At 42.2% G+C, this 27,193-nt stretch overlaps 1 protein-coding gene and 1 long non-coding RNA gene across 2 annotated transcripts in view; both read right to left on the bottom strand.

Moving 5' to 3' along the window:
• Positions 1-22,567, bottom strand: part of LOC134810494 (uncharacterized) — a 32,593-nt gene extending 10,026 nt beyond the window's left edge. Inside the window, exons 1-5 of the long non-coding RNA XR_010158738.1 lie at positions 22,499-22,567; positions 17,923-18,027; positions 16,874-17,382; positions 15,956-16,120; positions 4,967-5,074 (exon numbers count right to left, since the gene is read on the bottom strand). This is a non-coding gene — a long non-coding RNA (uncharacterized LOC134810494). The remainder of the gene's footprint in view (positions 1-4,966; positions 5,075-15,955; positions 16,121-16,873; positions 17,383-17,922; positions 18,028-22,498) is intronic.
• The window catches only part of ACTR3B (actin related protein 3B), a 991,923-nt gene that overhangs the window by 65,174 nt on the left and 899,556 nt on the right, over positions 1-27,193 (bottom strand). The window lies entirely within an intron of this gene.

Genomic DNA, 27,193 nt, shown 5'->3' with positions numbered 1-27,193 from the left:
GCTGAGATGGGTGGATCACTTGTGGTCAGGAGTTCGAGACCAGCCTGACCAACAGAGTAAAACCCTGTATCTACTAAAAAAAAACAAAAATTAGCTGGACATGGTGGCGTATGCCTGTAATCCCAGCTACTTGGGAGGCTGAGGCACGAGAATAGCTTGAACTTGGGAGGCGGAGGTTGCTGTGAACCAAGATTTACCATTGCACTCCAGCCTGGGCAACAAGAGCGAAACTACATCTCAGAAAAAAAAAAAAAAGATGTTGATTCTCAAAATGTCCATGAGGTTTAGATTTACACAAGTGAATACTTACTAGATAAGAATCCAATCCCTGACAACAGGCTTCACTTTCTTAGTGTCTGATGCACGTATTCCATCCTCAGAATTTACCATCCTAAGCATAAACTTTGCTGGGCTAGGAATAAAGGCTAATTGGGAGACTGGTGGGAAAGAGCTAGTGCCATGAAGACCCTGAATATGGACAGAGGCAGCAGGAAGGGAAATTAGGGCACTAAGTGAAACGGGAGGAGTTTTCCCTTATTCCCCTCACAGGGCATACCATAGGAGGTGTGGCTCCCTTCTTTGGTGCCCAGCTGCTCAAATCTGTAGGGGAAGCATACAGACGGGCAGGTCATGGGGAGAGTCTTTGGGCTGGAACCCCATGGCAGCGTCTAGGATTGAGTGTTTACAGCTCCCGAAGCCCCAGTGGGCATGTGTGCTCTTTCAGCTTAGCCGTCTGCAGGTGGCTTGCGTTCATCAGCTCAATTAGACCCTCTGCCTAATCGCAAGGACAGAGGGCTTTCTGTATCCCGGGTTCTTGCCCTAGTGCACCGGAAAAATCAGATCACATGTGGGCTTGGAGAATGAGTGCAAGGTCTTATTGAGCGGAGGTAGCTCACAACGGTAAATGGGGAGGCCAGAAGGGGGATGGTGTTGGAAAGGGGTCTTCCCTGGAGTTGGGCCGCCTAGTGGCTGGACACTCCTCTAACCGCCCCTGGCCGAATTCCATGCCCTCCTGCCATCGATGACCTGCCAGAGTCTGCTGGTGCCTGTTGGTGTGCTCTTCCACTCCTCTGCTCCTCTCAACGTCCAGCGCCTGTGTGTGTGTGCCCGCTAGGATCTCGGGGTTTCTATAGGCACAGGATGGGGACATGGCAGGCCGGAGTGGTCTTGGAAAATGCAACATTTGGGTGTGGAAACAGGAGTGCCTGGCCTCACTTAGGTCTGCGGGCCCAGGCCCCAGGTGGAGCTCTCGCCAGGGACCCCGCCCTTCTCTATTTAGCACTTCCCTGCCCCCCTCTCATGTCACAAGCACACCTGCTTCTGCTTCAGGTCCAGGCTCCATGTTGCAATCAGGCTGAATAGTATCTCCCTCAGCAGTCACTTACCTGGGCCAGTTCAAGCTGGGGCAGGGCAGTTTAGGGGCCCTAGACGTGGCACAGTGAACCTTCCAGCTGAAGAAACCAGAGGGCTCACGGACCTGATAGAAAATTAGAAGAGCCATACAAATTATATGGATTTGCTTTCTTTGTTGCTTTGACCCCTTTTTGAGTCAAATGTCACTTTGCTGGAAATACAGGATTTGGGTTGCTGGCAGAATGCTCTTTATTCCTCAAACAGGCCAGCAGCTAGTAACTTTGGACAGAGATTTGTTTCAACTTAAGAACAAAGAAGAAAACACCGCTGTGATGAAAAATAGTGATTTTAAGGGTTTCTATTGAGCCAGTCAACTAATGAGGAAAGAAGCGCTAAAGGGGTTTCTCAACCTTTTTTAAAAAATCGCCTCCCTAAGGAGTCTTTTTAGATAATTTTTTCCTAATTGTTTCTCCAACTTCATCACATTAAATACTAAGGAATAAGATTTTGTCAGTGGGGCTAGTTTTGGAGGGACAAAACACGTAATAACTGAGAAATTTTTGCCCCCTCCAAGAGCCAATTTTCACCTTGTTGGGGGCAGTACAGTGTCATCCCTAATGAGAGCATATGTTCCAAATATGTTTTTACTTAATCCTCACAACACCTTCATGAAGGAGGTTCTTTTTTTCTTTTCTTTTTACAGTTATTTTCACATTAGAATGAGGAAACAGACTGCAAATGCAAAATAACTTGCCCAGAGGTACTTGGTTAGTTAGAGCTGAGCTGGAATTTGAACTGAGGCTTGCTTGACTTAAAAAATATATGTTCGTGAATTCTGCAACATGGTCTCTCCTTGACTCAAGAAACAAACTACAAATGACAAATCTCAATAGACTGATGGAAAATGAATCTTTAATGAGCATTTTCAGTGGTTCTCTGAGAATGTGTCTGGGGTATTCAATCAGAATTTAGTCTGCAAGTTCTCTCAAAGTTTTCATATTTTCTTTTTTTTGAGATGGAGTTTCACTCTTGTTGCCCAGGCTAGAGTGCAATGGTGCAATGGCGCATTCTTGGCTCACCACAACCTCCGCCTCCTGGATTCAAGCGATTAGCCTGCTTCAGTCTCCAGAGTAGCTGGCATTACAGGCATGTGCCACCACGCCCAGATAATTTTTTTTTTTAGTAGGGACAGTGTTTCTCCATGTTAGTCAGGCTGGTCTTGAACTCCCGACCTTAGGTGATCCACCCGCCTTGGCCTCCCAAAGTGCTGGGATTACAGGCGTGAGTCACTGCACCCTGGCCATATTTTCTTAAATAACAGCTTTATTCAGATACAATCTACATAACATAAAGTGTATAATTTAGTGGTTTTTAGTATATTCAGAGTCATGCAACCATCATCACTAATTTCAGGACATTTTCATTCCCCCTCCAATAAAACCCCATATTCAGTAGTAGTCACTATCCAGGATCACCTTCCCCTCAATACTTGGCTACCACTAATATCTTTCCCCTATCAGGACTGTGGCCTAAACAGTGCATAGAAATAAAATTGTACAACATATGGCCTTTTTTGACTGGATCTTTTATTTAAATACTCAATATTTACTTACTTAATATTGAGTGTTAACTTGATTGGATTGAAGGATGCAAAGTATTGTTCCTGGGTTGGACAACACAAACTGGGTTCCATCAGACGGTGGAGGGTGGGAGGAGTGAGAGGATCAGGAAAAATAACTAATGAGTATCCCTCTGTCAGCTGACAGACATTGTGTTGGTTAATATTGAGTGTCAACTTGATTGGATTGAAGGATGCAAAATATTGATCCTGGTGTGTCTGTGAGGGTGTTGCCAAAGGAGATCAACATTTGAGTCAATGGACTGGGAGAAGCAGACCAACCCTCAGTCTAGGTGGGCACCATCTAATCACTGCCAGTGCGGCCAGAATAAAGCAGACAGAAGTTGGAAGGACTGGACTTGCTGAGTCTTCTGGCCTTCATCTGTCTCCTGTGCTGGATGCTTCTGTCCTCAAAGGTCAGACTCCAAGTTCTTCAGCTTTTGGACTCTTGGACTTACACCAGGGTTTGCCAGGGGCTATCGGGCCTTTGGCCACAGACTGAAGGTTGCACTGTCGGCTTCCCTACTTTTGAGGTTTTGGGACTCAGACTGATCCACCACTGGCTTCCTTGCTCCTCACCTTGCAGACGGCCTATCGTGACACTTCACCTTGTGATCGTGTGAGTCAATTCTCCTTAATAAACTCCATTTCATATATACATCTATCCTATTAGTCCTGTCCCTCTAGAGAACCCGGACTAATACAGACATAGATTGTTTCCACCTATTTGCTACTGTGGATAACTCTGCTATGAAGAGTTGTACACGTTTTTTGTGTCAATATACACTTTAAATTCTCTTGGGCGCTGTAATAGGTAGAATAGTACCTATGACCTGATACATTTCACTTCCCCCATGCTCATTTCCCACGCCCGCAAAAAGCTGCCTCCCCAGCCTGTTTCATGTTCAGCTTTGTGGTTAAAATGTTTTTTCTTTTTTCTTACATTACTTCCTTTAGGTCAAAATCAAATCATAGTAATTTAGAAAACTCTTTTATTACATATTTCAAGTTGCCATTTAATTATTGGAGAGATTTTAGAGATTATGCTGAAGAGGCCTTATCCTCTGTATTAAAAACTGGAACACTTAATTATCCACATGAGAGAGGCAAACAAAATATTCTAGGTGCTACTGACAGATGCCAGACATTCTAGTATAGGGTTTGGTATCCATGTTTTACCTTCCAAATTATACCATATGGCTGATGGACCCACAGAAGCCAAGGGTAAAAGGAACATTTATCCATCGTGCATGATGTGGCCAAGATTGTGTTAAGGGTTTCAATATTATCTCTCCTATTTCCACACTTGGAAAGAATAAGCAGGCTGGGTGGAGTGGCTCACACCTGTAATCCCAGCACCTTGGGAAGCCAAGGCGGGTGGATCGCTTGAGGTCAGGAGTTTGAGACCAGCCTGGCCAACATGGTGACAACCCATCTCCACTAAAAATACAAAATTTAGCCCGGCGTGGTGGTGGGCACCTGTAGTCCCAGCTACTCGGGAGGCTGAGGTGGGAGAATTGCTTGAACCCTGGAGACGGAGGTTGCAGTGAGCTGAGATTGCACCACTGCACTCCAGCCTGGGTGACAGAGTAAGACTCCATCTCAAAAAAAAAAAAAAAAAAAAAAGGCATGATTTTATTTTTTAAATCACAAAATGAGATTTTGTGAGGCTATATATGTCTGGAAGATCCCACAGGTAATCACTGGTGCAACCAGGAGTGAAACACAGTCCTGCCTGACTCCCATGCCACCCCTTGGCACAGCCCCTGAAATGGTGCTTTCCACAAAATTCGTATGTGTTGCATTATGTTGGGAAAAGGGGTTTGGATGCAGCTAGACAGGATTCTTCTTTGCTTCTATTTTCTTTTCACAAAACTGTTGGAAAAATAAAATAAAATTTCTAAACCTTCTGTCTAATGTCTGTAGTCTGGCAAGAGAGCTAGGAAAGCCACACTTTTGTACAATAACTGATGAACCCAGTAGAAAATCACTTACCACTGACAGCCCTGACCTCCTTGAAGCAAATCCATAGGAAGAGGAGCCTCTCTTCTGCATTGTCATTCTTACCATTGTGTAGGCAAAGGGGGCTCATCTCCTGTGAAACTGAACACAAATAAAGATTGAGCCATTTAAAACCAGGCCTGCTTCCTTCTTTACCTCAACTTTAGTGAGCCTCTGAGTCCAATTATGTGGCAGCCCGTGAAGCAAGGTGTGCCTGGGTTCAGACGTTAACAGAGCAGGAACCCCTGTGAGCCAATTTGGGGCTTTACATTTTTAATAATATCTTTTTAATGAAGATTGCGTTTCACTGAAATATTTCTAACTAGTTTTGCGCTTATGTGACGAAGGAATGCCAGCTCTAGAGAAATCCATTTGAATACATTTTCAGGGTAAAGTTGGGATAAAATAATTTTGCATTTAACACTTAAGTTAATTGTAATGAGCCTAAGTCTAATGAGCCTTACCTCTAAACTCCATTTAAGACAATAGTTAATTGCATCATTTTAATAAATGTTGTCAGGATAGTGAATATAGCAATGACTGAGCACTCAATTACTACTGAAGCTAAAACATGAAGATATACACAGCTTAATGAGATACATAATCTGAAAAGGCAATTAGCATCCAGAGGTGGAATAGGACATTTTTCTAAAAGCAATATCAAGCAAAGGAATTTGTTTGAAATAACACAAAGTTTCAGATTAGATGAACATTGCTGTGTGCCTAGTAAGTGCCCGGCTCAGAGTGAGGTGCGTGCCCGTGCTCATCTCATTTAGTCTTTATTTTATCTGATGAGAAAGTTGAGGTTCAGAAACGTTACTTAAATTGTGCAGCCATACAGCTATTTAATGGCAGTTTCTTGATTCAAAGCCTTTCCTTGGGAATCTGTTGTTGGGATATCTTCACCTACTTGTTGATGAATGGTGGTTGATATTCAGAAAGTCAGTGGATCAGAAAATAAAAATAATAATAAGTAAAAAAAAAAAGCAAATTCTACTTTCTGAATGAAATGTCATGTTTGGATATTCAGATACCGTTATCATTCAGAACCTTAAAAGTGTAGAGATTGTAAGTGGAATGGTTTCTTATTCTCCTAGGGATGGGAGGTGCTCTTTCCATATGAAAAGGTTGAAACAACTCTAGGCAAGCAAACTGTACCTTACTTATAAACACAGATATTTTCTACTAATATCAAGAGTAATTCAATTTGTTTGTACTCCCTTTCCTCCCATTGCATGAGTTTGAGATGCATGATTCAGATTGTCTTAACTCAGCTTCCCCAGAGACCAGACCCAGACAAAAAAAATTAACCAGCAAAGTTTTGTTTCGAAGGAGCAATCTAAGAGTGAGAGAAAAGGGAGGTTGTGAAGAAATGATGGAAAGCAATGCAAGTAATTCAGTACTGATATGGTTTGGCTGTGCTCCCACCCAAATCTCATCTTGAATTCCCACGTGTTGTGGGAGGGGCCCAGTGGGAGGTAATTGAATCATGGGGGCAGGTCTTTGCCGTGCTGTTCTCATGATAGTAAATTAGTCTCATGAGATCTGATGGTTTTATAAGGGGAGTTTCCCTGCACAAGCTCACTCTTTGCCTGCTGCCATCCATATAATATATGACTTGCTCCTCCTTGCCTTCCACCATGATTATGAGGCCTACCCAGCCATGTGGAACTGTAAGTCCATTAAACCCCTTTCTTTTGTAAATTGCCCAGTCTCAGGTATGTCTTTATCAGCAGTGTGAAAACAGACTAATACAAATACCATGCTTATCACAGCTTCATGACAATTCCATAAAGAGATACTGTCAGTTGTTCTACAGGTGGACCCCCTCAGCAGTCAGCCATATCTGCCAACAGAGTTTATGTAGAACCATGCTTTGGAAAGTCCATCAAAAGGAAGGTGAAGGTACGTGTCTACTTTCTCCCTGCCATTGATTGAAGCTTTTCTCCACATGAATTAATGAGGTATTGCTCCTCACAAGAGGACATTAGCTGTGGGGGGGCTGCCCGCACACCCTGACCCAAATGATGGATGAATAAAATGTACACTGACACACAGATATTCTGCTTTGCCAGTCCAGCTGAGTGTCCGACCACCTGCACACCAAGAGAGGTTTGTCACTGCACTGGCCCTGAGCAGCTCGCACTCCAGGCATTTATTTGGTATACAATTAACAACAGAAGCTGTGAGTAAACACACTTGTGGATAATTGACATGGTTCAGAGAGTAGTTCTAGGAATGATTAAAGCTCAGGTACCGAGGTCTAAGGTAAATATCATTAGGGGGCAATATCCCTAGTCGACCTCCCCGTAAGAGGTTCATCTGGCTCAAAGATTTGTTAATGGAGGCAGGGTAAACAGACTTAACTGGGGAAGCCTCTATTGTCCTTCGTATTTACCCTGTGACCTAATACTCTAAGGTAAGAACTGGCTGCCTTTAGCCTGTTCAATTATTACAAGCTATGTAACCTTTCGGCCTTCCAAAAGCTTCATGACTATTCCCTATAACTTGCCCTAATATTTCCCTTTAATATTTCTGCCACCATCCTGAGTGAATCCCAACAAGTTAACAGCCCCATATTTCCAGGTTGCATAACCTCACCATTTCAGCAGCTACTCAGCAAATCCGTATCTATGTTTTGAATTTCTGGGCATTTTGTGGGTTAATCTCATGCAGCAAAACTGTATGGGCCCATCAGGACCTTCCTGCTTACCTCCAGGGAGATAGAAAAAAGCAGGTTTTCTAGTCTTCTAATCTGCACTAGGAGAAACTACTAGAAGAAGATGAGTAGGAAGTGAATGGGGTTTGACTTCCTCATGAGCCATGATGTAATGGTGGCTCAATGCTAATTGGTAAGGCAAGCAGCAGAGGGGACTAGAGGTGGATGAGGCTGGGAAAAGCTTATATGTTCTAATCATGTTTTCAATCAAAATTCACATGCACACAAACATACTAGATAAATATATACACACATATGTATAGGCAGAGGGGTAAAATTTCTGAGTAAACAATTTTAGCTAATCTTCCATATATAGCCATTCTATTTATTGGGGAAAATTGAAGAAGAATTTGAGAATCTCAATATTCTTAAGTTAATACACTACCAGGTAAGTCTTACATCTAATGAAGATGTGGAAAATCATAGAAGATCACAGGTCTTGCTATAACATCAAGAAAACAGGCTGGGCACGGTGGCTCATACCTGTAATCCCAGCATGTTGGGAGGCCGAGGCAGGCAGATCACTTGAGGTCAGGAGTGATCTCAAGTGGCCTGGCCAACATGGTGAAACCCCATCTCTACTAAAAATACAAGAATTAGCCGGCATGGTGGCACACAGCTGTAATCCCAGCTACTCAACAGGCTGAGGCAGGAGAGTTACTTGAACCTGGGAGGTGGATGTTGCAGTAAGCAGAGATCGTGCCACTGCATTCCAGCCTGGGTGACAGAAGAAAACTCTGTCTCAAAAAAAAAGAAAAGAAAAGAAAAGAAAGAAAACATAGGTAAGTTCGCAAATTTTACATAAAGAGCACTGGATGCAGAGAAACAGAAAAATCCTAACTTCCAGACAGGAACAAAGCCTTCCTAGGAAGGCCCTAGGAACCACTTTCATCCCTGTGGGCATTTGCCAATCCTGGAAGCGCAGCCATGGAAGAGCATTAATTAGGCAGTGGACTGTTGCTGGAAAAAGAAGAAAGAAGCCTCATTCTCTACACGGGAGGGAGCTCCAAATACAGAAAAGTGTCTATGACTTGACAATTTGACACCACAAGTTTTTGCTGAATAAGTTGTAGAGCAGGAAGCTGGGGCCTGGGTGATCGCATGATCATGAGGAGTGTAGGTACAGAAGTGCTCAAGGAAGAAAGAGTCTACGTCTGAACCCACTTGTGGTGGAAGTCATTAAAGACTACCCAGACCCAAGCCACATCAACTAGTCACTAGCTTGGAGAAAACAGAGCCTTAGTCTAATTGTCTAACAGAGGAAAAAGTGAGCTTTTACTAGGGGAAAATATTCTGCACTTCAATTTCTGCTGTTCTTTTTTTTTTTTTTGCGCAATATCCTGCATGCAATAAAAATATGTATGCAATATGAAGAAGCCGAAAAATGTGACCCATGATCAAAAGAACATATATGGCAATAGAAGCGGTGATGGCCCAGGTTTTGGAATTAGCAGACAAGGACTTGTAACAATTATTTTAAATATTAATATGTTGAAAAATTTAATGTAAGATGATCAATTAAGGCAAAAAGATGGCACATTTCAGCAAGACACACACACAAAAAGACAAGATAAAGGAAACTACCAAATGTAAAATCTAAAATTGAATAGTAAAAAATATCTGAAATGACAAATTAATTGGACGGGTTTAACATCAGAAGAAAAGATGAGAGAATCAAAGTCAGGCCAATAAAAACTATACAAACTATCAAATCTTGGTCTATTTAAGTAACTCTATTATCTCTTTATTATAGGCCACCATTTTTTCTGCTAATTTTCATACCCAGTAATTTTTTATTGTTGGCTGTAGATGGTGGATTCTATTTTGTGGAGGGTCTGTATGAAGTTATCCTCCTCTGAAGAGTATTGAATTTTATTTTGGAAGGCAGTTAAAATACTTAAAAGCATATAACTTTTATCCTATAGAGGCTTGGTTTTTGGCTTTAAAAAATGTGTTCAGCTTAGTTTTACACCTTTCCTTAAGGATTGACATTTCTAGGGTCACAATCAAATAATTCACCAGTGTCTCTAGTCTCTGGCTAGTTACAGATTCCAACTTCTCCCCAACATTGGGATGTCTCATCTCTGCTCACCTCTTAGGTTCTATGCAATTGTTCTTTGCTATTCTTTCTGAGTCTTCTTGTGAATTCGTAGCTTGAGAATCACCAAGGATCTCAGGGAATATGTTTGCAGGTGTTTGGGATTCCCTCTGCAGTTCCCTCCTTGCCAGTCACCTGCCTGCCAAGTTCAGCCCTCTTAGCAGCATTGAACACTGATGCTTCTCCTACCTGGCCATCTGCCCTTTCCTCTTTGGGCACTGTTCTCCTGCATCTGGAAGCTGGAGTCAATATGGGGCTTATTTCTTGTGCTTGCTTTCTCTCAAGAATTGTAGCCCTGTGTTGGGTGTTGACCAAGTCCTGAAAACAGCTGTTTTACATATTTAATCCAGCTTTTATAATCATTTATGGAAAAAGAGTAGATCAGACACTGGCTATGCCCTCATGACTGAAACTGAATGTTCCTCCTCCCACTCCTCCTGTCTACTCTTTAAGATCCAAATAAAATGGCCTTTGTCTGCTTTTTCTTTCTTATCTCTGAATGAACAATCAATCCTTCAATACCCTGGGTCGTCTAGTACTTCATTTGTAAACGCTATGCCCGTGGCATTATAACTGTATCACATTGCATATAGTTAGGTAACTTTTCTTCTAGATTGTGAGCTCCCTGAGAGTTATGGTGGAGTTGAAATTATCTTTCAATTTCCATCCCTTACCACAGTTCCTGGCACACAGTACCCGGCCTATGAATGTAAGCTGTGCTGTGGGGAGCTGAAATGAAAGGAGTCAGGGGGCAGATGTCCTGCACAGTGAGAAGGAACCAACAAGCAAGGATAACTGCAGCTCCATAGCTGTTGCCTCTTTAATGGAACTTCAGGAGACTTGAACATATTTCTGGAAAGAGCAATAGCTTCATGTGCTACAAGTTTGCATAAGTTTATCTATTAAAACTATCTGGACCCTTCTCTGTGCTGCCCTGTAGAAAAGATACTTCTGGAATATACCAGTTTTTCAACCCAAAAGGTTCTGGACTCTACCAATTTTTCAAGTCAAAAGGGTTATGACTAAAGGATCATTAAAAACTGTTGACTGGGTGCGGTGGCTCCTGCCTCTAATCCTAGCACTTTGGAAGGCTGAGGTGGGTGGATCTCCTGAGGTCAGGAGTTCAAGATCAGCCAGGCCAACATGGCAAAACCCCATCTCTACTAAAAATGCAAAAATTAGCCAGGCATGGTATCGCACACCTGTAATCCCAGCTACTTGGGAGGCTAAGGCAGGAGAATCGCTTGAACTTGGGAGGTGGAGGTTGCAGTGAGCCGAGATTGCACCACTGCACTCCAGCCTGGGAGACAGAGCTACACCCTGTCTCAAACAACAATAACAACAGCAGCAACAACAACAACAAAAACTGTTAGATGAGATGAGACAGTAAACTGAACATATTTTTTAAAAATTTAATTTAATTCAATTTAAATTCCGGGATACATGTGCAGGACGTGCAGGTTTGTTACATATGTAAATGTGTGCCATGGTGGTTTGCTGCACTTACCAACCCATCACCTAGGTATTAAGCCCAGCATGTATTAGCTATTTATCCTGATGTTCTCCTGCAACCTGACTCCCTGACAGGCCCCAGTGTGTGTTGTTCCCCTCCCTGTGTCCATGTGTTCTCATTGTCCAACCCCCACATATAAGTGAGAACATGTGGTGTTTGGTTTTCTGTTCCTGCAGTAGTTTGCTGAGGAGAATGGCTTCCAGCTCCATCCATGTCCCTGTAAAGGACATGATCGCATTCCTTTTTATGGCTGCATAGTATTCCATGGTGTGTATGTACCACATTTTCTTTATCCAGTCTATCATTGATGGGCGTTTGGGTTTATTCCATGTCTTTGCTATTGTGAATAGTGCTGTAATGAACATACACATGCATGTATCTTTATAATAGAATGATTTATATTCCTTTGGGTATATAACCAGTAATGGGATGACTGGGTCAAATGGTATTTCTGTTCTAGGTCTTTCACGAATGTCCACACTCTCTTCCACAATGGTTGAACTAATTTACATTCCCACCAACAGTGTAAAAGTGTTACTGTTTGTTTCTCCACAATTTTGCCAGCATCTATTGTTTCTTGACTTTTTAATAATCGCCATTCTGACTGGCGTGAGATGGTATCTCATTGTGGTTTTGATTTGCATTTCTCTAATGATCTGTGACACTGACCTTTTCCCTCATATGTTTGTGGGCCGCATAAATGTGTTCTTTTGAGAAGTGTCTGTTCATATCCTTTGCCCACTTTTTTAATGGGATTGGTAAACTAAATATCTTAAGAAGACACGGATGCATGGAGAAGGAGCAGTTCAGCATAGCCAGACCCAGCTATGGGTGAAGGAGTCCCCAGAGACTTGGGGCATTGCTATGTGTTGAATCGTGTCCCCCAACATATACACAAAGTCCTAACTAATCGCCAGTGTCTTAGAATGCCACCTCATTTAGAAATAGGGTGACTGCATTAAGATCAGATCATCTTAGAGTAAGATGAGCCCTTAATCCAATATGACTGGTATCCTTATAAGAAGAGGAGGTCGACTCATGGAGTTTCATGTGATGATAGACACAAAACTGGAGTGACGCATCTACAAGCCGAGAAACACCATGGATTGCCGGCAGCACCAGGAGCTGGAAGAGGCAAACACGGATGCTCCCCTACATGCTTCACAGAGAGTAAGGCCCTGCCAAGACCTTGATTTCATACTTCTAGCCTTCAGGACTTTGAGACAAAAAAAAAATCCTGTTGTTTTCAGCCACTCAGTGTGTGGTCATTTGTCATGTCAGCCCTGGCATACTAATGCAGGTATGAAGAGGCATATGGCAGAAGAGCGTTTGTCATGGTACAAAGAGCGCTGGGCTGGTTTCAGAAGAAATAATATCCTATGCTTCTCACTGGAGAGATCTTTCTGACGTTATAGAAAGACTAACACTGTTAGTACTGGCTGTTTAAAACATGGGGGAGCAGGTATTGGGGGATTGAGAGCTGGGTAAAGACCAGCCAGTTGGGTGGTATAATGACAGATTCCCATGAGATAGCAGCCTGGGATTTATTAGAGCTAGTTACACAAGCCTAGCCCTTGAGAAGCAGGTGATTGTCAGAAAAGTCCATTTCTGAGTCTATTTATCTGTATCTCTGTCAAATCTAAAATTGTCACCTGCTCAGCAACACTTTATAATAGCCATGAGACCTTGGGTGAATCACAGCCAGCTGAGGCCCCTGCCTTCATCTGTAAAATAAGAGATTTTGATCAAGTATTTTTCTTCTGGGTAAACCACAAGACGTTTGTGGATTCCTTTGCATTTTATTTTTGTTCTTTTTTCAGTAGGAAGTTGTTCCCTCCTATTGATACTTAATCACTTCTGCTACCCTGGAGTGATGCTACCAGGTCCCTTTCTAGTCTTGCTATCATTGTTTGCTGAAGTTACACTGTTTAGTATAATTTACTGACCCAAAAAAGCTTGCTCTCAGTATCATTATTCACCTCTTTAATATTAACGATGACGGTAGGACATCCTGTACAAAGACTTCTGCCGAGCCTATGAGAAATGTGTTTAAAGAAAACAAAACAAAACAAAACAAAAAACCCTTTGGATCAAAAAAGCCCTTGGAATAGGCACCTTTTCTAGTCCTGGGTGTGAATCCTGAAGACACGTAACTGTAAAATGTGGGAGCTGGGAATAAGACTTTGAATATCTTTTCCAGAACCAGGAATCTCTGCTTCTAGGTTCTATAACTCCATGCTTGTTTACAGGATTACTTGACTTTCTTGCATTTGGCTAATACTGCATTCCTCTGCCCTTTGAATAAAGTTTAATTTGACACCAAGAAACTTTGTTACAAAACAGTACGAATGCCCTGCTGCTGTATTATGTACAATTTCATTGCAGTTGCATTAAGTGACAGTAAAATTCAAAGAATTCTTAACAAGCTGGTGAAGCATAACCCGTTCTTCATGAAATCACACTAGTTATTGAAATGAAGCTTCTAGAATTCATTTTCTTTTCTCCAAAGACTGATCAATAAATGGTACCAAACTTCATGCCAGACCAAAATGCAGGCTATCAAGGTTCAAGTTAAGCTTCCTAAAAATCAGTTGCATGCATTTGGACAAGTCATTTGTATTTTCTCATCTATAAAAATAGGAACTTGAAAAAATTCATCTAAATTTTCTCCTAGCTCTGACTATTTGTCATATCTGTTCTTTGTGCTTGCGTCACCCAGATGGCGGGGCAGGAAATGACGCCACATAGATACAATGGGCAATAACCACTGCCCAAAAAATGGTCCATGATGATTACTTTCCAAAAACTGAAACAAAATAAACCTGCAAGATATAAATGTGTTTGATCTGGGATCATGAATTCTAATGCTGGAAAAAGTGTTGAAACCCACATGGGCCAGCCTGCGGGCATGGGAAAGCACCGCTGGGCTGTGTAATTGGGTTGTGTAATTGAGAGGCTCCACAAAGCTGCTGTGAGACGGCAGACCTGGGGGTACTGCAGCCACTGGAGGAACCCAGGAGATGATAGGAGATACGCAAGAGAGAGTGAAGGACCATACGTGCAGATGGTAAGTGGTGGGACAATAATTAAGTGGATTTGGGAGGGCTGGCCTGGTGGGTGTGGTAGGAGTAGGCAAACAAGTCATAAGAAGATGAAGGTCAAAGGCAGGGTAGCAGAGACCACAAGGAAAGTCAGCAAGGCCATTGCACAGTCAACACAGACTCATGCGGCACCATCGTGAGACTGACATCTCTAAACAGGAAGCCAGCTTGTGGTTGGTGCCAGCAGATGTCAGCGTGAGACACTACTTGATCCATTGGATATGGACATGAATAAGCAGTTGAGACGCATTGAGGTTGCCTATGTTATAGCAGCAGTTTCTAATCCTGTCTTCATGATAGAGAAGTGTTACCAGTTTGGGAACATTACTTAATCTCTTTAAAACTGTTTACTTCATGGTAAAAATGGGGACAGAAACAGTTGTGAGATTTAAATCAGACAGTCAATCTTGGGCATCACCATTTGTTTACTACAGGGAGACATTGTGCTCAGCAATTCACAGCAAGGTTAGATGAAGAAAGAAGAACATTTTTTCACATCTCAACACGATGCCTTTACTCCCACATCCTAGCAAATAGATTTCCTCTGCCTACCTCACTTCTGCCCTTCTTGTTGGCTGTTTCTTCCTTCTCCCAGAATTGCAGATTTAATAAGAGAGAGCTTTTAGGCCATAATAGTAAAAATTGCAGCTCTGCCCTTGACCAGACGTGTAACCTTGGAGAACTCACTTAATATCCTAAACCTCAATTTCCTCATCAGTAAATCAAAGATTGAAACACATTCTCTGAAATATTACTGGGCAGACAAAAAATAATGAATGTCTGGCAGACATTTGGCCATTCATAAATTGCAAATAATGCTTTCAATGGCAGGTGAAATGGAATTTTGGTGGTTAATATTTACCAAAGGACATCGGTGTTGTCTTTTTACTTTGTCTCAACAACATAAAAGTTTATAATCAGAAAGGGAACAATTTACCTAGTCAATGCTCACAGCCTGTGCAGCATCTAAAAACTGCAAAGGAATTAAGCACTGTATTTCTCGATTGTTATATTTGAGGTGGAAGTTGGAGAAGAGAAGATATATGTGGCTTGAATGGTACCCAGTGTTTGTAGTTCAGAAAATGCCACTGTATCATGAAGGGCACTCTTCATGTACCATTGAGACAGCCTAAAAATTCCTCAGACCAAATGGGACAACTCCTAGACGTCAAGATCCAGAGAAATTAGGAAAGCCTTTATGAGGAGCTGGAGAGATAAACCCCACAATCTTGTTGTCATGGTTACATCTTTGGAGACAAGCACTGGTTCCCTTCCTCCAAGGGCCAAATGCTGACAGAAGGCAAGAGAGCCAAAGCTGACACCAAGGAGAGAGTGTGTGGGCCTGTCTAGGTGGTACCGAGGGAGGAAGAGCTTTGTGTTGAAGCTGTGAAGAAAGGAAATGTTTTCTCTATTAGGAAAAGCGAGAAATGGGAAGGCTGCCATAGAATATATGAATATATGCACATCTCAGACACCTATTGAGAGAAAGGTGGACAAGAGAGGACAAATTGAAATGTCACTGTTGAAGCCTTGGGTCTTCATTTAGAATTACCTGTGGAAACTGGAATGGCATTCACAGCTTGTTGTGCAGAAGGGACCATCAAGCTCACGGCCTGATGAGAACATACCCCGTGATGTACTGGCTGGTCTTGGGAAAACATCATGACCTCTCAACAGACCTCTGGTGGAACACTAACAGCAATTTTTGCTTCTATATCTGCAAAAGATAGGATTATAGGTGGGACAGGATGCCAAAGGACATTTATTTTCAGGTAAATCGATCTATTCTTTTTCCCCCGTCCTAAACTACAAAATTAAGACTCAAAGAAAGAGTTTTTTTTTTTTTTTTTTTTTTTTTTGTACCAAGAGGTGACTTGAAGAGCCAAAAGGAAGTATCCATTTTTTTTTCGAAAAAAATTAAAGGGTAATATGTGAAGGACTAAGATCCCTTTTGGTGGTTCTATCCTGCTGTTGCTTTATATGCTAGAGTCTTGCTAATGTCAGTTTGAAAGACAGCAAGTAAAATATTGATAGGAGGTGGTCCTCCAGCTTGCAAGCTGTTTATGAGAACAGCATTTTGAGCTTCAGCATGGTTGGCAGAATTCTGAATAACTACAGTGGCTCACCAGTCAGAGTGGTACTTATGGTGGTCAGGTGAGAGATGGAGGATTAGCTGAAATTCAACCTGCAGTGGGCCCAGATAATCCACACACACACGTACGGTTATTTCCCCAGTTCCTGAACATGTAACTGGGACAGACATATCTGGCAACTGTCAGAGTCTCCACATTAGTTCTCTAGCCAAAAGGGTGAGGCCCATTATAGGAAACACTAAGTAGAAGACACTGGAATTTTCTTTCCCTACCAAGCTAGTACACCAGAAGCAATCCCTGCGGGGGGGATTGCTGGGTTGAGTGTTACCATCAAAGATGCAGTGTGGTGATCCCTATCACACCTCCATTTAACTCACCTGTTCAGCCTGTACAGCAGTTGGATGAATCATGGGGAGTTTCTGCAGATTATCATAAACACAATTAGGTGATGATTCCAATTCCAGGTGCTGTTTCAGAGGTAGCATCTTTCCTGAAGGAAGTCAACACAGTGCCTGGCATTCGGAATGCAGAATGTTTTCTTTCCTTCACATTATTTTAGAAGGACAAACCAGAAGCAGTTTGCTTTCATCCGTCAGGGCCAATAATACAACTTCACAATCTTGCTTAGGGCAGTACCAATTATCCTGCTTTCTGGTAACATGCAGTTTCTAAAATCTTAATTGACTTTACATTTCACGAAACATCACACTAGTCCACAAATTAGCCAGCTCAGATCTGATGAGCGGCGTGTACTTCCATATGACATATTTGACCTGGAGCACGGGTGATACATCCCATATCAAACCAGGGGCCTGCCACCTCATTGATGTTTCTGAGGTCTCAATGACCTCTAAGTAGAAAGACCAGTTGCTGCTCCTCCTTGCACCTATCACCAGAGAAGAACAAAAACATGGCTCTTTGCAGACCTCTTTTGTTTTAAAGGCAGTATTTTTCACAGTTGAGTGTGTTACTTAGGCCTATTTGCACAGTCTCCTATAAATCTGCTAGTTTTGCCTGGTGAGGAGAGTGAGTGAAGTCTCTGTCATATGCCCAGGCTGCACTGTGAGCTGCTCCCTCACATGGGCTCATGATCTGGTGTTTCCCTGAGGTGTCTGTGGAACATAGGGATGTTGTATGGTGTTACTGGCAAGCACCAATAGGAGAGTCACAGGGAGAACCTCCAGGGTTAGGATGAAATCTGTTCCCACTTCTGGAAATATATATCCTTCTTAAGACAGACATTCTCAGGGCCATGGATAGAGACTGAATGCCTAACTGTGGGACATTAAGCCTAAATTTCCCATCACCAATTGGTGCTATGTGACCCATAAGCCAAGGTTGGGTATGCACAGCAGTAATCCCTTATCAAGGGGGAATGGTGAATAAGAGCTGACTTGGACAGACCCAGCATAGATAAATACATTACCTGAGCAAGAGTTTTAGATTCCTCTAGCACCAGCTCCTTCAGCATTGCTGACTTCCCTTCAGTCATGGCCAAGCCCTCCTGTGGCATCCTTTATCGCCTATTGATCTAGGGAAAAAAACCCAGCCTAGCTTACAGACAGGCCTGCATTACGTGCTGATGTCACCTGAACCTAGACAGCTGCCCCATTACAGGGCCCTCAGGGGCAAACCTGAATGACAATGGTGAGGAAAACAATCCCCCCAAGGGGAAGAACTTCGAGTGATGTGTCAGATTGTCCACTTTTATCTTTGCCATGACAGAGGGCCAGAAGTAGAGATCTACACGGATGCGTGGGTGACTGATGCTGGTTTGACTTGACAGTCAGGGATTTGGAAGAGATGGGACTTGGAAGGTTAGTGAAAAGGAAGGCTGGGAGAAAGGAATACAGAATGAGCTTAAGAACAGGCCCAGGCCGTGAAGATGCTGGCGAGGCATGTGAATGTTCACTCACAGGCATGGACTGCAGAGGGGGAGGCTCTTCATAATCAGGTATCAAAATGAGACACTCTGTAAACATCAGTCAGCCTCTCTCTCCAGCAACCCCACTTCTTGCTCAATGGGCCCATTGATAAAATATTTACAGTAGCAGGGATGGAGCCTATGCAAAGTTCAACAACATAGTCTTCCCCTTATGAAGGCTGACCTGTCTACTCTTGTCAACGGCAGAGACCAACACTGCACCTGTTACAGGCCAACTTTCCCCAGGAGGACCATTGAGTCAGTCACCTGGTGAAAGATTGATTACATGGAACCTCTTCCACCACAGAGGGGATGGATACTTGTACTCACTGCACTAGACATATACTGTGATATAGGTCGGCCTCTCCTTCCTGGAATGCTTTGCCAGGACCATCAACTTTGGGCTCCCGTAAGTGCTCACCACTGTGATGCTATTTTGCACAGCACTGCTTCTGCTCCAGGAACCCATTTCACAGCAGAAGTATAATAATGGGCTTAGCTCATGGCATTAACTTGTCTTGCCACCTATTCTATCCTCCAGAAGCAGCTGGCCTAGCTGACAGGTGGAATGGCTTGCTGAAGACTCAGTTAAGGATGCGGAAGAAAACATCCTAAAAAGATGGGCTTCTGTCTTCCAGAATTCAGCGTAACTTTTGAATGAGACTCTTACATAATTCTCTGCTCCCAAAAGACAGAATGCATGGACTGGAAACCAAGGGGTGAAATTGGGAGCACATTTTCTTACTTTACTTATTATACCCAATAAGACACTTACAGCATTTTGCTGCTCTCAGTGAAAATTCTGAACTCAAAATTAATTTTGGGATCATGTATGGATCCCAAATTGATATTGAAAACTGCAACTTTAAATTAACATCTGATTATAAGTTAGAATTTTGCTATAGGTTAAAATTACCTCCTATTTCATTTTATAGAAAATATTGTGAAAAGCCATATATACTTACTGGTATCACCTGCTTATGCAAACACTCTAATGTATCTTTTAAGAAATGGTACGTTTATTTATTGTGAATTTCTTTTCTCAATCTTATACTTTGTTCCTGATGCTCTGATTTCTTCTTTACTTTCTCAGACACAGTAATGATTTTATATTTCACTTCCAGACCTCCAAGAACAAATATGATGACCTACATTCACCACTACTTAGGATAACAATAATTAAATCTTAGATTTAGAAAGATCTGTAAAGTATGTCTAGTTTCACCTACAAAACTCAGAATTGCTGCAGAATTATCCATGGGGGTAAGTGTCCAGCTTCTGCTTAAATAATCCCAGTGCTGGGAAGCTTGCTAATGAGAGACAGCTAACAGTGCTGGAGTGTTCTTTCTCATGGAGAGCTGGGTCCGGCTCTCAGTAATTCTTACCCATTTGCCCTCATTCTTTCCTCCAGGGTGGGAGTGGGCAAACTATCCAAGGGCCAGATCTGTCTCTTTTTCTGTTTTTTGTTTGTTTTTTTGTTTTGTTTTAAGCTTCCTAACATTTTAATAACTAATGTGCTCCTCAGCTCACTTTCTAACTAGTCTAACCGAAACCCAACAGTCTTACTGTTGGATAAGTGAAGTGAGTACAGGAGTGCAAGGAAAGGAAGTAATCATTGTCACAGAATACATGAAGGAAGGCTGGTATTTTTCGAGTCCGAATGATGGCCCTTTGGTGCTCTGATGGAGAACAAGATCAAGGGTTTCTGTCTTAGCAGCCTCGAAGGCGAGCGCTGTGGTGAAGGGATGCTTGAACTTTGAAGCCAAGTCCAGAGAAGAGCTCTTCCCCAGGCACTGCTGGGGACATGAGTGGGAAAATTGAGCTTAGTCAATCCTCGGGATTATCTGCTAGATTCAACTTCCTTAATTCTTTGCAAAGTCACCTGAATGTATATATACTCTTTATCTGTTTTTTTATAAACACAGTTTTATTGGCACACACCCAAGCACATTCATTTTGAAATCGTCTATGGCTGCTTTTGTACTACAATACTAGAATTGAGTATTTGCTACAGAGACTGTTATAGCCTGCAAAGCTGAAATATTTACTATCCGACCCTTTAGAGAAAATGATTGCCGGTCCCTGATATCTAGACTAGAATGTATACACCCTAATGGGCTCTTAAGCCATCCATTGGGGTGCTAGATAAAAATATCAGAAGTTATGTATAGGTTTATCTCATCCTTTCAAAACCTCTGTTTTTGTATGTAGTAAAATATATATATTTTATATATAAAACATATGTATAATATACTTATTGCCCAATGGGCCCATTGATAAAATGTTTACAGTAGCAGGGATGAAGCCTATGCAAAGCTCAACAACATAGTCTTCCCCTTATGAAGGCTGACCTGTCTACTCTTGTCAACGGCAGAGACCAACACTGCACCTATTGCATGCCAAGTTTCCCCAGGAGGACCATTGAGTCATTCACCTGGTGAAAGATCGATTACATGAAACCTTTTCCACCACAGAGGGGATGGATATATATAATATAGAATTTTATATATAAAATATAGAATTTATATATAATATCTTAAAAAATATATATATATTTTATATATATAAAATATACACATATATCTCACTTGGAGAAGTGGCATATAACAAATGCTACAGAATGTTAGCAATGATTGAAACTATATTAACATATATCATCTATGTTATATATTAATTATGATTATATAGATTATATTACATTTAATGATTATAATATCATATATAATTATATATAGTTAATTATAATATATCAATGTTATATATTAATACAGTTACAATAACTGCTAACATTCTGTAGAACCCATTATATGCCAGGCACTGCTCAAAGTGATTTATATGTATTAAGTAGTTTAATTCTCATAACAACTATTAGTGTACTAATAATTATCATTCTCATTTTATAGATGAGGAAACTAAAGCACGATTAGGTTAGTGAACCACCAAGGCCTACAACAAATAAGTGGCTGAACTGGGATTCAAGCCCAGAGAGTATTCGTCACCAGCTGTTTCACATACAGGAACATATGTACACATTTTTTTCAACACATGTGCAAACATGAATGAAGGCTATACGCTCAAGCATTTCTTACTGTGGGAGCACACTATTAATGGTGTTTGTAGACTACTGCTCTAGATGAAAAGCAAAGTCATTCTTTTTTTATCTGACATAGACTTGCAACCAGCTATTAGGTCCTACTAACTCATATGAATCACCTGGCAATTGCAGAACCCCAGCGGCATTTGTTAGTTTCTTGTCATTTAACTTAATCATACTTAAACTAGGCAAATTAAATGATTATTTGTGAGAGCTTACTAATTCTCAGATTACCCTTGCTGGAACCAAAGTCTTTTCCTGTGACCTTCTTAAAGTTATTTTGAAACCTAAATTATGCCCTTGCGTCAAACATGCCTGCATCCCTTTGCAATTTGGCTTCCATTTTCTCAATTCTAATGAAAGGGGAGAGAAATCCGAATGCAGTGGAAATATCTGAAAAGCTCCCTTCAGTTTGCTGAGTGGGTGGGTGAGAGGGGGAATGGGATTCCTGAGTCAGGTTTTGAAAGAATATCCATGGTGCCTTTGTACTCTCCCCTGGATCCTCTGGCGTCCCAGGCTCTTTTCCAAAGCTGTTGCTGTGTGAACAGGGGGTCTGGGGTATGATTCAGGAGTGAATAAAGATTGTATTCAGAACTAGCTCTGGCCAAGGCCTAAAATGCATACCAACAGTCACATAATGAAATAGTCTTTTGTGGTCTCTTTTGAAGTGTTATTTCCCCGGATAATACATGCACTTGAATTTCACGTCATTCATGGCAATTCTTACGTGAATCATTTAAACAGCTTGCAGCAGCCATCTAACAGGGAACTTCTGATTAGGGACAAGAGGAGGGCTTTTCCTTCCCCTTCCAGGAAGATGCATTTAATCTCTTCATTTAGCTTGCTTTCAGGTCTCTCTAATGAGGAGATATCTCCCTGGTGAAACATGTTTGAAGTACATGATTGAGACAGAATATTCACTTCGGTATTGAATTATGTCTCAGTCCCCTCCACCGGTGAAAAACAAATAAACACGATCCCTACCTCAGCCAGGCTTCTGTGGGTGAGAGGATGGTAAATACGCAGCCCGCAGCCCCGTGCCTGGCGTGGGGTAAATGCTGTGTGATAAGCTAGTCCTTGTCATTGTTGCATCCCCAGTATTCTAATTATGGATGACCATGTGGATTCTCCTTGCTATCCAAGTTTTAGTTTGCTGAAATTCCCAGTTTGGGCATCTAGCCAGTGGTGTTCTGTGTGTTTCTCAGAGGTTTAATGTGACATTAGGAAGAGAAGGTGTCTGGAAACCGAATCCTACCAAGGAGGCACAGCTGTGGGTGACGTTCTTCATGAGGCTTCTGGACATTAGGGAAGAACACGGAAACTCACGGAGCCTGAGAAGCCCAGGGAGCCCGAGAGGAACAGTGGCAGAGGGGACACGCCAAGCGTCTCCCAAAAGTCTCTCTGATGTTGAAGCAGGATAGGTATCAGGGAAGTGACCGTGTTTTCGGGACACAGCAATCGTGGTGACCCTACAATCAACACAATAATCCTCAGCATTCGCATTGTAATTGAGCTCATTCAAGGGAAGCTATCTTCAGTAAGGACTGCCCCCTCTGGAGAGCAGGTGCACTTTGATTTTACCTGTCCTCAAACAGATCCTTTGATCATTATAATAGCAAAAAACACACACCCGTTTGGAGATTTAAGACACTAATGAGGCCAGGCGCAGTGTCACACCTGTAATCCCAGCACTTTGGGTAGGTGGATCACCTGAGGTCAGGCGTTCGAGACCAGCCTGGCCAACATGGTGAACCCTCGTCTCTATTAAAAATACAAAATTAGCTGGACGTGGTGGTGCATGCCTGTAATCTCAGCTACTTGGGAGGCTGAGGCGGGAGAATTGCTTGAATCTGGGAGGCAGAGGTTGCAGTGAGCCAAGATCGTGCCATTACAGTCTAGCATGGGCAATTAGAGCAAAACTCCATCTCAAAAAAAAAAAAGATGCTAATGAGACATGCGACATATGAAAAAGTGTGTACAGCTACTGTGTATGTGCACCCAGAAGACCACTCAGAACATGCTTCCTGGCAATGCCCTTTCCCACCCACTTAGGAAGAATGAGGTAAGACTTCTGTAAAGGGAGTCTCCCTAGAGCCAGCCTCTGCTGTCTCATCCTCACAGGCAGCCAGCCCTGAATCCTCACTCAAGACATCCTGTCTCTTCTGCATCTAACTTTCAGAATATTCTTTTTCTTTTGAACTAAATTACTCTATGCTACACCTCCTTTGCTGTGTGTCTCTTGTTTAAATTCTTTTAAACCAAGAAGATAAGAATCGAGGTATCACATCAGCTGTCAACAATGTCATTCAAAGGTCTCTTCACAAATGAGAAGAAATTTCTTACGTAAGTTTTTAAAAGCAAGAAAGATGATTGTGTCTTTTTTTATTATTGTTGTTGTCCTTAGTGCTGTAGTCAAAGATAGAAAACCAGGGGCCGAGCCTCACGGGGCTGGCCCATGTCCACTATGGACTTTAGAGTCTTCTGTGACATTCATTAATGTATCGAAACCTTCTTGAACTCTTATGACCCATGGAGATTGAAAAAAATGTCATCAAACCACAGGCAGTCATTGGGGTCTAATTTTGGAAACCGTCTAAGGCTGTCCCTGCAGTTTCAAATGCAAGACACGTTACATCCTTTTCCATTCCTTTTTGTTTCTTTCCTCCTCCTCTCCAGTTTGATTCTGTCTTCACTTTTTTTTTAACCACAAAATCCAAACCACTGTATTCGTACCTTGGCCAAGGCATAATGAAAATGGTTTCCATTTCTTTCCCAAAGGTAAGACTTTAAAAGCATCAGCATGTAGGGCCAGTTGCGGTGGCTCACGCCTGTAATCCCAGCACTTTGGGAGGCCGAGGCAGGCGGATCACGAGGTCAGGAGATCAAGACCATCCTGGCTAACATGGTGAAACTCCGTCTCTACTAAAAATACAAAAAAATTAGCTGGGGCATGGTGGCGGGCACCTGTCGTCCCAGCTACTTGGGAGGCTGAGGCAGGAGAATGGTGTGAACCCAGGAGGCGGAGCTTGCAGTGAGCCGAGATCACACTGCTGCACTCTAGCCTGGGTGACAGAACGAGACTCCGTCTCAAAAAAAAAAAAAAAAAAAAAAAAAAAAAAAAAAAAAAAAAAATCACCATGTAGAAACTTGTTTGTTTCCAGATAGGCTGTCTCTGTTTCCTGACAGAGGTTAAATGAAGGAGTCAGGACCAGCTAGGAAGTCCAGAACTGGGAGCCAGTTTTCCATGGAGAAACCCCCCAACCTAGGGCCCCCCTACCCTGAGAACCCTTCCCAGAAAAGCATCTCAAAGAAGTCCATCTCATCATCCAGGTGGAGCAGTGTTCGATTTCAGAGTCACCTGGCAGCAGCCTACATCTTCTGGTGCCTCCAAAGTATTTATATTGTGATTTATTTGCAAAGGTGTTAGAAACAGATTATTATACAAAATATGATAGGTGTGTGTGCCTGTGTGTGTGTCTCTGTGCAACTGCATTTGTGTCTCTGTGTGTAACTGTGTGTTTGTCTGTGTGTGTTTGTCTGTGTGTCCTCCCAAACCATATTTTAAATTTTCTTTTTCAGCAGCGTTTTTGAGGTACAATTGGTATGCAAATAACTGCACATATTTAATGCGTAAAACTTGATGGGTTTGGACATATGCAAACACCTGTGATACCATCACCAAGCAGGTACCAGGCTTGCTTTCAGCCAGTTTCAGAGCCAATATCTTAGTTGTCCTTGAGAAAACTCTGCTTTCTACAATGTGGCCTAATTTTCTTACCTGAATCATATGACCATCCTACTGCTATGGCTTAGAGATGGGCTAATTCTCTAGAGAATTTAGCTGAGCACTAAACACAGGACACAGATTTATTATAAGACTTGAAATGCTATGATGTGGCCCTGACTTTGTGAAAAAACAAAACGGCTTATGTTGTTAAAAACCTTGAATTTTTAAAGTTTGTTTTCCTGATTTAATAACTCAACAAATGCCCTCCACGTTTTATAGACATGGAGGTGGGCGGAGACGGAAGGCTGCCATTTAGGACATTTGTGACTATGGCACAAACATGGAACAAGAACGTGTAGAAGGGGATCTGGCAGCTCGCAGGGCATGTGGGGAAGGGGCTGCATCCTGTCCCCACCCGTATTAGTCGGTTTTCACGCCACTAATAAAGACAGACTCAAGAGTGGGTAATGGTTGAAGAAAAGAGGTTCAGTTGACTCACAGTTCCACATGGCTAGGGAGACCTCAGGAGACTTACAATCATGATGGAAGGCAACTCTTCACGGGGCAGCAGGAGAGAGAATGAGTCCCGAATGAAGGGGGAACCCCCTTATAAAACCATCCAATCTCGTGAGAATTCACTATCAGGAGAACGGCATGGGAGAAACTATCCCCCATGATTCAATTATCTCCACCTGGTCCTGCCCTTGACAGGTGGGGATTATTAAATTCAAGGTGAGATTTGGCTGGGGACACAGACCTACACCATATCACCACCCCACTCCCTAAGTGGCTGTTTCTCAAGGAGCTGCTCCTTATCAAGATATGGTGGGACACTCCCTAGATATAGCAAGACGCCCTCTACTCAGGAAAGCATGTGCCGCTCATTCTTCCACTGCTCACAAAAGCTGATCTGCAGGACATGCCACTATAATCTTCTTTCAGGTTCAGGTGGGTTACAGAAACTTTGCAAGCCATGTAGGGTGAAATACTGAGTTTATTTTGTCTTGACACAATAATATATATTGTAACAGTTTTTAAAAATTAAATTTTTGATGTACACTTAAAAACAAAATAAAACAAATAAATTTGGCTTATTTCTCCTAAAAGTCAATGACAAAAAAAGGTATGATGGACAGAACTGTGTGCCCTCAAAATTTTAACGTTGAAGTCCTAACCTCCAATACTTCTGAATGTGACTGTATTTGGAGAGAGGGTCTTCAGAGAGATTACTAAGTTAAAATATTTTAATTAGGGTTGATCCTAATCCAATAGGACTGGTGTCCTTATAAGAAGAGGAGATCAGGGCACAGACACACAGAGGAAACGTCATGTAAGGACACAAGAAGAAGATGGCAACTTTAAGCCAAAGAGAGGGGCCTCAGGAGAGACCAACCCTGATCTTGAACTGGTGAGAAATAAATTTCTCTTGTTTTAGCTACATCTGTAGTATTTCGTTAACAGATGCCTTGGATAACTGATGCAAGTTATCTGAGGGTTCTGGACATTCCTGTTAATTAAGCTTTTGCTATTCTCTGCTAGTATAATGCAATTATGCCATTGTTACCAATTTGTCTCCAACTAATGAGTAGGTATGCATGCATATCTATTCATAGGTATGAATGCAGATAAGATTCCATCCATCATCACACATTGATATACAGATCTGAGCACCACTCAAGTTCAAAGTACTGATTCCCTTGAATTTTCTTTGTGCCTAAAGAAAGCTGGATCTTCCCTAGATATGCCAAAGGATGGCAGGTGTGATAGGAAGATAAAAGGGTGGTAAAAGGCAGATGGCAGCATCTTCTCACATCGTTGCTGCACCGTCCTCCACTAGCCTCCAATCCTAATCAGGACATGGCTCATACAGAGAAGGGTGTCCATCCCTGCTATGGGCAAGGAGAGGGATCTTGTGGGAACTGCTGTGTGCTGTGACAGCACAGCCACTGGAA

This window comes from Pan troglodytes, chromosome 6 (genome assembly GCF_028858775.2).
Source record: "Pan troglodytes isolate AG18354 chromosome 6, NHGRI_mPanTro3-v2.0_pri, whole genome shotgun sequence".
NCBI classification, from domain to species: Eukaryota; Metazoa; Chordata; class Mammalia; order Primates; family Hominidae; genus Pan; species Pan troglodytes.
This window is presented reverse-complemented; position numbering and strand designations above follow the sequence as displayed.